This window comes from Neopsephotus bourkii, unplaced genomic scaffold (assembly GCF_033783945.1).
Source record: "Neopsephotus bourkii isolate Nb327-2 ecotype Australia unplaced genomic scaffold, CSIRO-AGI_Nbou_v1 NB_196, whole genome shotgun sequence".
NCBI classification, from domain to species: domain Eukaryota; kingdom Metazoa; phylum Chordata; class Aves; order Psittaciformes; family Psittacidae; genus Neopsephotus; species Neopsephotus bourkii.
The window spans coordinates 8,864,736-8,879,913 of record NW_026900709.1 but is presented as its reverse complement, the minus strand read 5'-3'; positions in this window follow the sequence as shown (position 1 = coordinate 8,879,913).

Below are 15,178 nucleotides of genomic sequence, written 5' to 3'. Positions count from 1 at the left end.
TTCTTACAGGACAGGTGGCTTATATTTTCACCAGAGATGATTTAGCTTAAAAAGACACATTCACTTGGGGAAAATAAGGTCCAAATTTTAATGAAATCTAATTTGCTACTACTATTTTTTTCTCCACTTTTACACAGGACTCAATATACAATATTGTATATGATACAATACAAATATACAACCTTGTGAAGGGATTTTTCATGACATGTTTTATGTTTGCATGCAATATAAATTCAATCTTGAAGGAAACAGTTTTTATTTTCATATTTAAAACCTTTTTTTCATGTGTTGAGCAGCCTACAAAAAAAAGTCTTTTCTAAGTAACAGATACATGTACTAATAAAGAGCAGAATATTGTCAAATGTCTCTTTGAGAAAATCAAATGGCACGAGTTCCTTAGTTCCTGCAGAACACACCTAACAAAGACACTGCTTTCATAGCAATTATTGACAGAAAATGATGATCTCCTATTTTAGATAAGTTATAGATTTTATGTTTTCTAAGGTTACAGGTTCCTAAACACAGCTGTTTCTGCATAATCAGAGAAGAAATACATATGGAAAAGACACCTACTGAAAGATTATATTTCTGCCTTGCTAATTGAATGGTTTATAAAAAATCACACTCTTCAGAAAGAAATGACCACATTTACTTGGTCAAATGACTATTGTACAGCTCTTGCTGTATTTTATAGTTCTGAATATTGATTAAATGGATGAGAATGGATGAGAAATGTAGAGAAGAATATACAGGCCAGAACCGCTCAGTTGAGGACCAGAGAATATTTCAAACTTAGGGGACAGAAGGGGACTCAGACTAAGGTCAGTTTTTACATCAGAAACAGGGAGTTCAAATTGCACACTGGTCCTCAAAGAAAAGAGTAACATAGGTTTGGCTGGGACAAAGAGGATGTGATCAAACACATCAATGTGGAATGAATGTAGGACGTAGTGATCACAATCTCATTTTTAATAAGGGTAGTGAAGTTGCTGTTGCTGAAGGTCTAAATTCATTAATTGTCTCAGCAGTCCAAAGGGATGACAACTGCATGCAACACTGCGAATGTAGTTAAGAGAAATAAAAAGGCTGGAACATCCCAGAAGCAGAGCTACATTTGTGCATTGAGGCAATTTGGCAATTTAGTGACACCAAAAGCTGACAAAGCAGAAGAGACAGCTGACACACAGTGCCGCAGAGAACCCTCAGCAGTACAACAGCTCCTGGCAGGGAAATTGTAGCCAGATCCAGACCTGCTGCAGTGTAATTGCAACTCCATGGAAAACAACCACTAAAAGTGTGTAAACTGTGTCTGAATTGAATCTTTCAAGTTTTATACCAGTTTCAGATGAGCCTTCTTGTTTTTTTCTACAACAGTTGGTGTAAGTGCTATCAGCAACATGGAAAGATGACAGGTAGTAACAGCCACTTTGGGATTCTTAACAATTCTTCTGTGTTGCTCATGGAGATGCTGAATTGGTGACAGCATTATCTTTACATTTGTTTCCCGGCTAAAATAAAAAGTGCTAGGGATTCAGCTCTCACTGTAGTATACCAGGAGCTCTGTAGCACAGTAATTTGCTGTGGGTTAATTTTCCACATGGAACATTTTATACAGTTCTTTCCATAGAAAAGGAATCCTCAAATGAAAAGCGATCTACTGAATAAAAATGGAGTCTGACGAGGTGGTAGGTGTGTATAAACAAATTGGCTGTATTTGTAAACATCTATATTCACCATTTAATTAACACTAAATCAGAATATATTGTTTTTTTCCACTCCTAGGATCTAGTAAGGCCTTTTTCTTTGCAAACCTGTCCATGAAATTCTATGGTGTTCAAGAAGTTTTGCAGAGTCAAGCAGTTAACAATTAAATTTGATAACTATTCACTTATTGTGAAGGTTATATGGAAATACGCTTGCTGTCAAAAGTGCTCATTTATTATTTAAATGACAACCAGGGGACACAAAGTATGCTGAAGCATGAAAACAGTGCACTGGAACACTTTGTTTCTTCCTCTTCTTCACACCTTCAAGTAAGACATACAATGTTGCTATCAAAAACACATTCATACTTGAAACCAAGTCAGGTCTGAAACATGTTTAACATATTCTAGGTGAGGGAAAAGATAATAAGCAAATAAGTAAAGCCATTTAGTTACCAAACCCCTGCAGCTACTGTATTGCCCCAGTGCAAAATGCTACCAAATAAGAATTATGACATTCCACAAAGGTGTAAATGATTAATTACACACAGGACACAGAGTGTACAGCAGACTGCACAGGATACAAACTTCTTCCCATTTTTACTCAGATTCATTTTTAATTTTCACTAAATCCACCTAAGTATGATTTCCAACATTTTTTCATATCCTTGGTTTTGTTTCCTTGTGTAAGTGAAACTCTCCCTCTCTCCTCATTAGTCTTATGTAATTCAGGATAAAATAGGGTGAGTTACACAGGTCCATCAAGATTCCTCCAGGAATAATTACATAAAATTATCTCTACAAAAACCAGGTATTTTTTTTAAACATGTTTTCTGATGTCGTCTGGTCAGATATTTCTGGCCAGGAGTGATTCCCTGCCACTTCTGTCGGACCTGTGCTCACTCACTGCACGATGAGTCTGTTCTACTATAGATCACAGTCACTTCTCATCACTATACCCTGCACGGCTACTTCATTGTAATTAATCTCTTTCCAAATAATTTAGCTATTTTATGGATTTCAACTGGAATGCTATTTCTTATCTTTGCTCATTATTTCTTGCAAATGTTTTACACTTGTTAAGTTCTGTATTTCTGAGAAATGCCGATATTAAGAATTCCATAGCACCATGTTAAGACTGAAACACTCCATGTATGAGTTAAGGAAGATTCAGCCTACCACTGTCAAAAGGCAACTAAAATCATGCATTTTCTTCAAACTTTCTAAAACACACTTTATGTACAGAAATGTTTAAAAACTATGAAAACCGTTTTTCTAACTATAATCATTGCCTACTATTCCAACACAATACAGTGGTCAAAACCAGAGAAAATTCCTATCCCCAGTACTTACAGCAAAACAATACACACACAGTAGATTCAGAAACAAGTATCACAAAATAGTAGTTCTGCCTACATCAGTATCCATGTTATCATCTTTCTGTTAGAGCTGTACATTATAACTGACTGATTTTGTTACTGAATAATATTAACAATATACCATGAGTTCACTTGTTACTGGACAGCAAAGAACACAGACACAAGAGAAACAGTTTAAAGGATGGAACTGCTGGAAAAGCCAAAATCAAAGTTTGCATTTGGAAAGTCCACAGAGGAGAGCAGCCCAGATCGAAGCTCTAACAATAGCACCTCTAATAATGTAATACCTAATGCAACGAGAGTACCAAAGTGTCGATTTCCTACTGTGTAGTAAGAATGAGCTCAATCTGCTTTCTTTCTTTTCAGAGAAACACAAAATAAGCTCCTTTTCTTCTGTGTGGCCATCTTCTTCAATAAAACTTAAAACCACTTTAAAACACTTTATTCCTCTCCCAAGTTTTGCCAAAAGCTTAAAATTTTATTCACACTAAAGGGTAAATATATGCGTTCATATAGTATAATCACAGAAATCATGTTTTCCAAAGAATCCAGGCATAAAACTGGATGAAGGGTGCACTAACAAGGACCAGTTGTTTTATTATGGTGAGAGGTGACAAGGCTGGACAAGCAGGCCTTCAAATAGGAAAACCTAACCTGGAATAAAAGGTCAAGTGAGGCAGTGTGGGTGGCCAACCTGCCAAATAAGAACTAAAGGGGATGAAAACAGGGAAATGACACGAGGAAGCATGAGAGAGAAAATCAGAGAAGAGAGGGAAGAATAAATGGAGGACAACAGGAGAATGGATGAGAAGATGGAGAATAAAAACTGGCCTGTTGGGAAGAAAAGATTGACACTGCTTTACACCTAGTCCCTCTGGAGGACATTGTTTCAAATTATTTGCAAGCACAAATTCATTTACCTTCATGGTAATTATGCAGGGAAAAAGAGGAGAGAATCTCAGAGGAGACTCAGTCCTTCCACTTCTGAGCATTCGTTCAGTGCTTCCAAGGCAAGGAAGTGAAAACTAGCTTTATGTAACAGCTGCAGATGTAGACTGCCCAGAAGTCAAAGTAGTTTATTGCTCCTTCAAGAGTCTAAAAATCACAGCTTCTGGAATTCCACTAGAATTCCACTGGAATCTACTGAATTCCACTGAAAATCCACTGGAAGCTTTTTGAGGGCTGTAACAAAAAGTGTGGAGAACATCAGTTGTGGGAGCATAGAGGAATGATGTAAGCAATGGAACCTGCAAAAGGAATAAAACCTATATATTTCAGGTGACATGTAGATAGCAGTGATCAGAGGCTCCAGATGTCATTGATACTCCAAGGTGGAGAAGATGGAGCAAAAGAAGAACGTTGCCTAATGCAACTGCAAGAATGAGAAGCTGTTCACCATAGATATTTGAATATTTGAAAATAAACTTCAGTAAAAGAAGGTTCATGCTCCAGGACTGCCTTGTGAAAGGGGTCATAGTAAGAGTAGGTACAGAGCTCTGTGACAGCTAATGAATATGTAATAATGAGTATGCAACCACTGACATGACAACTGATTTGGAAACGTTACAGAAATGGGGATAATTTTAAAGATTAAAATTAACCTGAAAACAGGTCTTCGGCTTTATTTAGTAATTTATTGTGGGATTAATGTTAATTCAAAACCCAGAAATGTAACTGAATGATTATAATCCTTTCCCTGACATTGACTTAATGAACTCAAGCAGCCTCTGAGGCTTGGCTGTGTTTGGTGGGAATAGGGGGTGGGGGGGTAAGCACCACTGCAGACAGGAGAGCACATTAGCAGTGCGCCTCTACTTTAAAATTAGACACGTGCTTCCCAACAACTCTTCCTTCTCGTTTTTAAAGTTGATTATTTTCCAAGAAACTCTGAACTGACACTACCTGGTTTTTAAATTAATTTGGCTAGAATACAGGGAGGTAGAAAAGACAGCCCAGAAAGCACAGATTATTCTGTATTTCCAATTGGTGGAAACAACAAGCCTTAACAATAAGCACTGATTAATGGTTCCGAGGACTCTGAAATATAAGTAAGAACAATTCTCATTTTACAGATGAGGAAACTCAGACACAGAACAGTTCTGTGACTGCTGGGGTCAGAGTGCAGCAATGCTATCGCATCTGTCAATCTCTGCTGCCCTTTCCCACAGTTATATGATCCTCACTCAAGAATTAATAACCAATATTTCAACAGGCTACAAGTCTAAATTCGCTCTTTCTTTTCCCCACAGGGTTTATCTAACTTTTTTCCTCTTCTCAATCTCCATTCTGACCTTTTCTGCTTTCCTCTTTTCTTCATTGCTGCTTTAAGCTGTGTACATGGTGGGGATAGCAGGGCTAAAATAGCAAGTTATATTTTACTTGGAAGGCTGTGAAAGTTGTGATCATTCTTATCTGTTTCAGAAAGGGGTTCGAAAGTCTTCTATGTCTTCTACTATCATGAGACTTACCCTTGAGGTTAGGAGAAATTCTGTTCGTAAAGTAGAGGGCAGGAGAGAAGATTGTCTGAAAATAAGCTGTTCTAGCTAGTGACTTGGAAAACAAAGCTTTTAAATTTAATGATATTCTGAAACTGACCCAAATTCTGTGGAAGGCCAGCCTACAGAGGGAAGCAAACCTCGCAGATTCCAGGCAGCAGGGTAACTATTAGAGAACAGGTACACCTGAAGACAGAATAGAAATTTCCTTTCTAGTGCCTGGTGGAAAAAGACTATTTATTCATTAGTTGGAAGTTCTGTTGTATGTGGAAATGTCAGGAAAATGGTCTAATGAACACAGTGCTGAACAAAATACAAGTTTGCTTCTTCAGATATGATCTTGACAATCTCATTGCTCCTTTGTCAAGTGCTGAAGCATCCTGCAGCAAAGGTGGTTAGGCATCACCTAAAATTATAAGTAGGCACATTGCACTTTTCTAGGGAGTGCCTTTTTCCAGAAACCTGCCAATGTCTTTGCAGGATATTAAGTCCTGTGCCTGCTCCATGATTACTGCCTGCCAAAGAAGGTTGACCTGTTCCAGTAAGTATGCTCACATCTCTCTACAGTACAGTCTGTCCACAGTTCACTGTGTTCAGCCCAGTGTGAGTAAGTAAATTAATCCACAGCCTCAAGATACTACTGAGAGCCAAACTTCAGACTGAGGAAGCCTCACTGACAGAGTTTTTCTGCAAGTTTATGTGAAAGTATTACATGACCTACAAACTATGCTACAAATTGGATTTGCTTTATTCCTGATAAATCTGACAACACTGTTAAGGAAATGGAAGAAGAGACTGGAAGAAAAGTGAAATATTTTTACAAGTGGCGTTCACCTGCGGGAAGCCCCACGTTCTCAGAAAATAAAACCTTGGATTTTTTCTTTAATGGATGCTTTAAAGTACCTGAGCTGAGACATTTTCAGTTTGAGGGCAGACACAGGTAGGTAAGCAATTTTATTTTTCAGGCCACACCTATGTTTTTAATTGAGTTTGTAACCAATGTATGCAAAGGTGGTTGCCTGAATGACAATCATGTGACTGACTGGATAGACAGTTCGGAAGCGTCTGAGTACAGTCTGTGTGGATACCAAAGTGCCTTAGGAAATGAGCTTCACTGCCACGTAAAACCTATGAGCACCAATCTCGGGAATCCTCTCCTGTGGGGAGATCTGAGAGCTGGCTTGAAGGTAGATATATTCAAATGATACCACTACCACTTGTGGCTAAATAGCATAGCATACCTTCTCTCCTTGCTGTTTAGAACAGCCCAGCAGATTGACTTTGGCTATTTGATTTGATCTAGTGCTATTAATGAAGGTCAGGGTGGAGCTGTAGATGAGCTCTGAGGTGTAAATTCAACAGTTCTGGATCTTGTGCTCAACAGCATGAGTTTTCTGTAAGGTACAAAAAGAAACAGACATAATCATTTCACCTATACTTACTCAAGAGAATGGTGCATTTATTCACCTCTGTAGGGTTGTTTTGCATCAACGTGTAGTAAAGGTCAGTGCTAATGGAGATCTATATATCCGAATACTGTGGAGTGGTAGATAGTAGGTGCTTTCTCCAAGTAGTTTCTCATTTTCCTTTTTTTTTTTTTTTTTTCTGGGAGCAGAACCAGAGGTTATCACCTGGTACAAGAAACCAACAAAAATATTGTATCATTAAAAAATACTGTTTGCTTCAGGATTTCACACATTCTGAGTCACTTTTCCCTGTCACCGAAGTTTTATAGTTATTAATTTGATAAAATGAATCTTAATGTCACTGTATTTCTTTACTGAAAGATGTATCAAACAAGAGTTTCTGCCAGAATTAAATTAGCACCATACTATTTCAAAGTTAAGGTTGAGAGAGATAATTAAATAGGAAAAATGTGCTCTGGAGACTTAAAATGCACACTGCAAAATGTCCATTATTAAACGGATATGCTTTAATCAATTTCTAATAACGAACCATTGCGGTTCTACATCTCTCTTTGTTTTGATGCTGAGACAGGAAAGTACCACATCAGTATGTCACGTATTTATACTGGATATTAGAAGGTGTCTTATGTAACATACTGATGGGAGTTACTTTTTTTTTTTTTTTTAACAATCTGGCCACCTGTTTATGTGCTGGCATTTAAACATTTAACTTTAAACGCCCATGTCCCAGTTAACACTGAATTAGATAAATTGGATTCTATTGGCCAAAATATTCCCCATCTTAACATTTCCACTAGAAGGATTAGTACAGCCTACTATCATTACTATTTAAAAGCATGATCAGCCTGACAAAAGCCAAAAGTTCATTCTCAAACATAGCTGAAGCAGGGACAAAAATAAGCAGATCTCAGGAATGATGACCTCCATTTAGCTAATTAATTAAAACAATGTAAGGTAACTTAGGAATAAGAATACCCCTGAGAGATATTTTCATGGCTTTCAAGATCATGGATACAGTACAAAGTAAAGTAATCTTTTGATGTTAGATGAGTGGAAGCAGCTTCATTGGCATATTTTTTCTGTTGTTTTGAAGTTAGCACCGTGGTCTTATTTGTTCTGGCATAGCACAGTCTTCTCTGTTTTTATTTAACCAAAAAGCACTCTAAAAACATAGTATGTTAATATTCACATTAAATATTAGTGAGAACATAGCAAAGTTGTAATAAAAGATAACTCAGAAATTCAAGTATGAACAGGCAAAGCTATAGTCAGACTCATCCAAGCAGAGCTGGCATGAATTGAGCTTACATTCCCTGGTCTTCCTCACCAGTGCTGCGCAGAGACAGGAGCATCATTTCAGCTTAACTCTGGTTGGAAACGCTAAAACTCTTTAAAATTAGGCTTTAATTGACACTTTCATTGTGCTAATTGTACTGCAGACTTCTACCTCAAGCTCCTGCCCCTCCACACAGTGCCATCCTCCTGAGTATCATATACAGTGATATACAAGTGCAGTCATACACCCCTTCCACCTGAAGAGAGAGAGTAGGCTGATTTATGTATTTATTAAACATGCACTGCAGTGCCACACTGCATTGTGAAGGAGGGCTCCAGTAGCAGCTGGGATTACTGCACTGGAAAACACAACAGTCTGTTGACATACATGTGAATAAAGGTAGGGAAGTGACACAATGGGTATTTAAGACAACAGCAACTTGAGAAATAACCACATTCAGCAGTGCAGCTGCACTCTGCAGGGGCATAGAGAACATCCTTGATCTCTCATTCTCTGCTGGGAGTGGAGACAGTACACGTGGCTGGCCAGGAAGGACACTCATCCATCAGCTGCTACCCCGCCAGCCTAGCAGTAATGAGGAACTCCAGAGGGAGCCTGGTTCAGTTCTCACTTGAAGGAGGATGTTGCTCAGAAGCATAAAATGGAAATGCTTGTTATGAAAAGAATCAAAAGCTGAAAGAAGAGTTTACTGTTGAAACCATAGGATGAGACTAAAATCAGACTGGTCTCACACCTGCTAATCATAACTTCTTTCCTGAGCAAAGATTTCTGACTAGCACTACTAAAAGAGATACTTAAAGACAGTCACATCTTGACATCACACAGATGGGGGTGATAAAAATGCCTGTAACACTAAAAGCACCTCACTTCTAAGTCTGCATCACTTTACCTCTCAAATACTTCTGAGAAACCTTTCAACATGCTCAATGACAAACATAAACCCTCCACACAGCCTGCAGGATTGAACACATTCATGCCCTTCAGTTTTTGCAGTGTATCTCCAGGGCCTGACTTTCCATCTCAGATGGCTTTAGCTGCAATTATTTAAAACACCGCCACCCAGGCTCACCACCTCTCTCTCTAGCAGGGAGGCAACAGGGTAAATATGTGGAAGTTCTTCAGCCAGGGCTGATCTCCCCTCTCAGCCCTCATCACCACTGTGGAGATCCAGTCCTGACACGTTACTCCTGCTGCGACTGCTATGGGAACTCCCACTGATCAGGGCACAAGGGAGACTGCTGGGAGTTGCAACACCTACTCCTATAGCAGAAACTGACCAGCAAGCTCAGGAGTCCAGGCTGTGGAAGATCAGCCCTGCCCAGCTATTTGCAGCAGTGATTTATCATGATCAGGCCCTGACTTGTCTTTCCTGTCCCTTTGTGGGAGGTTAGGACTCCTACAGACAGAAGGGAGTGGATAAATGTAGACAGTGATGTTCCTAGTCAAAAACCAAGATGCCACAAAGCTACTCCACAGGAGTCTTTGGTAATCCTGATGCCTGTATGCTAAAAAAGGTATTGCTTCTTTATTGTAGAACAGGCAATCAGCCAAGCTGGCCTTTTATCCAGTGCAGACATGATAATGGGAAATATGTATGGGCCTTACCCTATAATTAGGGTGCATTCAGAAGTGTCCCAGGCTTTCCAGGCAGGCAAATGTAAAGCACTGTGACTCATCACTACAGGGTGTGACTGCTCTCAGGGATTTGTAAGGTTTTCTTTAAATGCTGATCGGTTTCTTCCTCTTTGATGGGATGTCAGAAACCAGAATGTGAAGAGCCTGTTAGGGGCCTACCTGTCAAACTGCTGATAAGCCACATAAAGCTGTTTATGCCAACAGTCACCAGCTGTAAAGGTGAAGAGAATCCCTTACCCAGCCAACCCCAGGGAAATAGGTCAGCCAGGCTGAAGCAGGGAGGAGCGGTCCAGGATCTTTTTTGTGTTTTTAATAACACCCTCAGGATGGACCCATTTAGTGATGCAAATACAATTATTTTATTTTTTGGGGGGTGAAAAAACATCAGTCAGCTTATAAATAATGCCTGTCCCATGTGCATGTTTCTTTCTGACTTCAACTCAGCCAAGTGAGCTTGACTTCATAATTATCTTGCCACCTTCCTGGCTGGCATGAATAAGGATATTAGCTCTATTACCAGCAGCCTATTAACTTTCTGCTTTCATTCAAACTTTGGTCTTACAGAGACAAACAGTTCAATTAAAGCAGTCTGCAGAAAGCACAAAGATACATGCTTGTGTATATACTTAGAGATAATTCAATCTGAGATGGTTGAGGGGTGGAATACCTCTAACTGTAACAGTGAAATGAGAAATTTACTAGGTCTTCAACATTATTCCCTGCAACAGCTACTAATTTCACAGCAGAATATCACACTCTGAAAATGACAGCATTATTTTACTATGCCCCATGTGCAGAAAAGAAACACATTCTCACACTGAAAATTTTTTGAGAATGCTGGCCTGCCAGGGTTGTATCTGTACAGACAAGTTCTTCCTAACCTACGATTTACACATTATACTGTCGGATATACACCACAAAGTCATTTTATGGAGTTTATGAAGCTGCTTAGAAACCTACTGTTCTCACACTTTGCTAGGGGTAAAAACCCGCCAGTATCTGCATTAACTATAGTCATTGACTATAGTCAAATACTCATCATACTGTGCTAAAAATTAAATCTGTCAAAGCAAGCTGGAACTACTCGTATATATACATCAAGGATATTTTTTCAATTAACATTTCAATTAAAATTTCAAGGGAAAAAATTATTTTAATGACATCGCTTGCAGATGAATACTCACTGAAATAATGCTTATTTATAGAGGGAAATCCCCTTATGAAATATAAATTACTACTGTCCAGTAGACAGACTGATCCCACATCAATTTTCCCTATTTAATTTTTCCCACTTTTCCTGTAGATATCCAAGTAAAATCAAAATCTAAGAGGTTTAAACCAGATTAATAAAAGCTACTTCAAACAAAAAAGTATGGATTTTTTAAAGCACTGATACTTACTTGACATGCACCAACACTGGATTCTTCTGAATGACTACAGAAACTCCAAAGGAGCTACTGTGCTTTCTTTTCTTCCATCAGTAATTCACACACAGGGAAAGAATTTAAACAACAGAATGCAAGGACTCCATGGGAACATTGAAACAAGACCATTTTCACATGACTTTGTGCTTCAAAAACACACTTTTACCTGTTATGGTATTTAAGTGCTTAACATTAACCTGTCTATTAAAAACTAGTGCCCAACTGACCATTTAACCTTTTAGTGTATAAAAACCAACCAGCAAATACAACGTATACCATACAGCAAAACTTTCCATCTACTTCGTAGGATTACAATGAAAACTAATTAATATCTGCAGTGCTTTAAGTATATTTTTACGGGTTTAGATACAGCAGTGTTCATCACGATAAGGAATCCTGGCTAACTAGCTAACTCTTGTGTTAAAATGGAGCTGGTAACTCCTCCTGGATCCAGAGAAAGTAAAGATATCCTGAAAACTCCTCTAAGCACCCTGATTCCCAGGCCTCATAACAGTCTGCATTAGAGCAGTCTCAGGACTATTGCTAAGCTACAACAGTGTCCAAAAAGTCATTCCTCAAACAAGTGCAACTGAAACGCAGCAGCGTTCTGGCTCTTGCCTTCATCTCTGCCCCCCAGCTCCCTGTTCTCCTTCCACCATATTCCCATGCCAGGATTTGTAAGGTGGCCATACAAAACCAATAGATGGGCTAAACACCAGCTGATAAAAGGACCGGGAGGTGGCTTTCTACAGCTGATTCTTGCCCTTTCCCACCCTTACTTTACTTCTCAGTTTGAGGACAAAAAAAATTACCTCTGCTTTTCTTGTGAATTCTTGAGGACACCAATTAATTGAAATGTAGTAAGAACATTGTTCTTTAGGGATTATTTTCCATTCATAAACCCAAATGAAACTATAGCATCACAATGTGAAAATAATCCTATTTATGGCAGTGATTTTAAGGCACAACAGGATGAGCTGCAATTACTGACCCTGTAGCAGGCTTCCTGCACTTGCTTCTGTAAGTCACTACACCTCTTCCTGGCCCAAAGCTTTTGCCTAATCTACTTTCCCAGCACTCTCTGTTAAAGTTGTTAATTATCCTGGGAAAAGGCAGGCTGGATATTTGTACTGGATCTACCTTATAAGGACCACTGGCTGCTACTATGACATTAGTTGCTAAGAAAAACACAATCTGAATTTTACCCCACCTACTTTAAAACAAATCTGTTCATTTCCTGGTTATGCAGTTTGGGCCCTTCTAGCTGTGGTGCTGCAGCAGAGCTCCAACAGGTGCTTTAACAACACAGTTCCCACAGTATGGGAACACACATAGAATAGAAAGACACATTGCCAGGGGGAGATATATTTACTGTCAGGAAACAGTGATTTTGTGATAAAGAAGATGGAGTACATGACTGTAAACATTAAGTAGTATTTTCAGTTGAGCTGCTCTTAATAATGAAAAATGTATGCTGGCCTTATTTTACCATCTGTACACCCTTAAAATGGTAGGGGCAAGAAGATCAAGCAGTGATTTTTCCATCCCTCATAGTTCTCCTGTGAGAAGCGGAAAATGCCTTTCACCCTAGTGCTGGTGCCAGGCATCAAGTTGTTTGCTATCACAGAATTTCACGTCAGATGGAGGAGACTGAATCGTGAATTCCTAAACCTAGAAAAATATTCTATGTCTGTGAAGCTCAAAGCAGCTGCTAAACCTCCGCAGGCTGAGAGTAACTTCATACCTGTGCTCTGACAGAACAGGGATGGAGACATACCTGAAAAGAGACTGGGCTTCTGAAAAAACCATCAACCACCTTTGGGAGCAAGGCTTGTAAAAAAAACCCAAAGGCAACTGATTGGGGAACAAATGCAGGCCTCACCCACTACTGAGTGTCCAGGACAAGTCCGGAAGGTCCTTAGGCAGGCCATGCACTTTACAATACCAGTTACACTTTGACCATTCAAGTACCCAGTAAACTGAAAAAGTAAAGCATTCATGGTGGGTGCATCAGTTAAAGTAAACCGATGTCAAATCACAAGGAATATGAAAAGCCAGAGATATCATGATATGTAGCTTTGCAACAGTGGCTATTAAAATAAGCATTTCTCCTTCCACCTGTACTGTACTCCTCAGCGCAGTACTTTACTTTTTCTATGGTTTACAACATAACAAACATACCCAACAAAAATACCACCTCATAAAAAGAAAGTGTCATCCTTTGAGACCTGATGTCAAATGAATGAATATTCATTTAAATAAACACCCGTTATATCCACACACTGCCGCAGTAAATCTGTTTTAATAAGGTACAAAAGGCTGAGAATAAATAAAATCTAGGCTGGCTTTTCAATTAGTCTCTGTTAAAGAGGCTTGCTTTATTTTCACTTGGTATCCTGAAAGCCACAGAAGCCACACCACATGTAGCAGCTGATGTGGAATGCAACCTTCGACCAAGCTACTCACTTTTGTTCTGCAGACATGCACTCTTCTAGTACTTTTTGGACACCTGTGTTAACTTTTACCTGAAACGAAAGCAAAATTTAAACACTTAATCCTGACTTTCAAAGCTCCAGCCAGGCTCATCTTGAGCACCACCAACAGAAAGGGGTAGGTGAGGGAATGAAAAAGGTTCTCAGTGCTGACTGATAGGTTTTTGATACTGCCATGCTTCCCTTTTACTAATTATGCCCAGATTGCTCATCATGCCAGATACTGTTTATGCTAGGAATTTTCTACAGCATACCTCAGGGGCAAATTGCCTGTAGTGGTGATCTGGGAATTCTCTCTATCCTACTTTAACAAACAAACCTCCAGTATTCTCCACATCACATCATTCAACTCTCTCGCCAAATCTCCAGCATACTTTTCAACTGAGCTAACTTCAGCTGCCCAGAGAAGGGTATTCCCTGACACACCAGTTGTTTATTCCCTCTAGAGCATGATATATACTCTCTGACCCCTTGATCCTGCACAAGCTAAGAGAACAGAGTAGTTTTATGTCATTGGACTGTTGATAGTGAAAGCCCCTGAGGTAAAAAGCATCCAGGCGAAAGCCCTTGTGTTGGACAGCAATGTTAGCCTGAGATTTCATGTACATTGCACAAATATTTACGGTAATTGTTAATTCCTTCACTGCTGAAGCCAGTTACCCACAAGCTCATCCATGTCTTGCAGACAGAATGAATCCTTTTTGCAAACGCATTTTTTTGCCAGCTCCGAGTTTGGGGTATTTACATTATTTTAATTGGTGCATTGCTTTTACTGCACGACATACTAGAGGTGTGCAGTGCAAAAGCTGTTCATGAACACACCAGAACGGCACATGCATGACAGGCCAGAAAAGAAACTTCATCTCCACCCTACACCACCTTCCACACCGTTGTGACACCTACAACTACTAATACTGTTTTTCCTCCTTAAAGCATTCCGAACGCTGGCTGCCAGGGCACAACAACTAGTTCTCTTTCAAACCCTGGCCCTCATGAGGGCAGCTCTCCAGCACGGTCCCCTCACCCTGCGCAGGCCGTGGCTGGTGGGATCCCCATGGCCGCCACTCCATCCCTTGGGCTCCCGCAGGGGTGCTGCACCAGACACCAGTTTCTCCGGCTCCCACATGTGAAGATGTGCCAGGAATAGAGACGTTTTGGAGGTGAATGCGAGAAGGCAGCCATGGCAGGTGCAGAACCACCACACCTGTGCGGGTGGCCCGTGCCTGTTCCGACCCCGACACAGGCGTAAGGCATGAGGCGAGGTGCGAGGCCAGGAGCTCCGGAGGCCGCACGGCGCCCAGCCAGGAGCCCACCGGAACTCGGAGC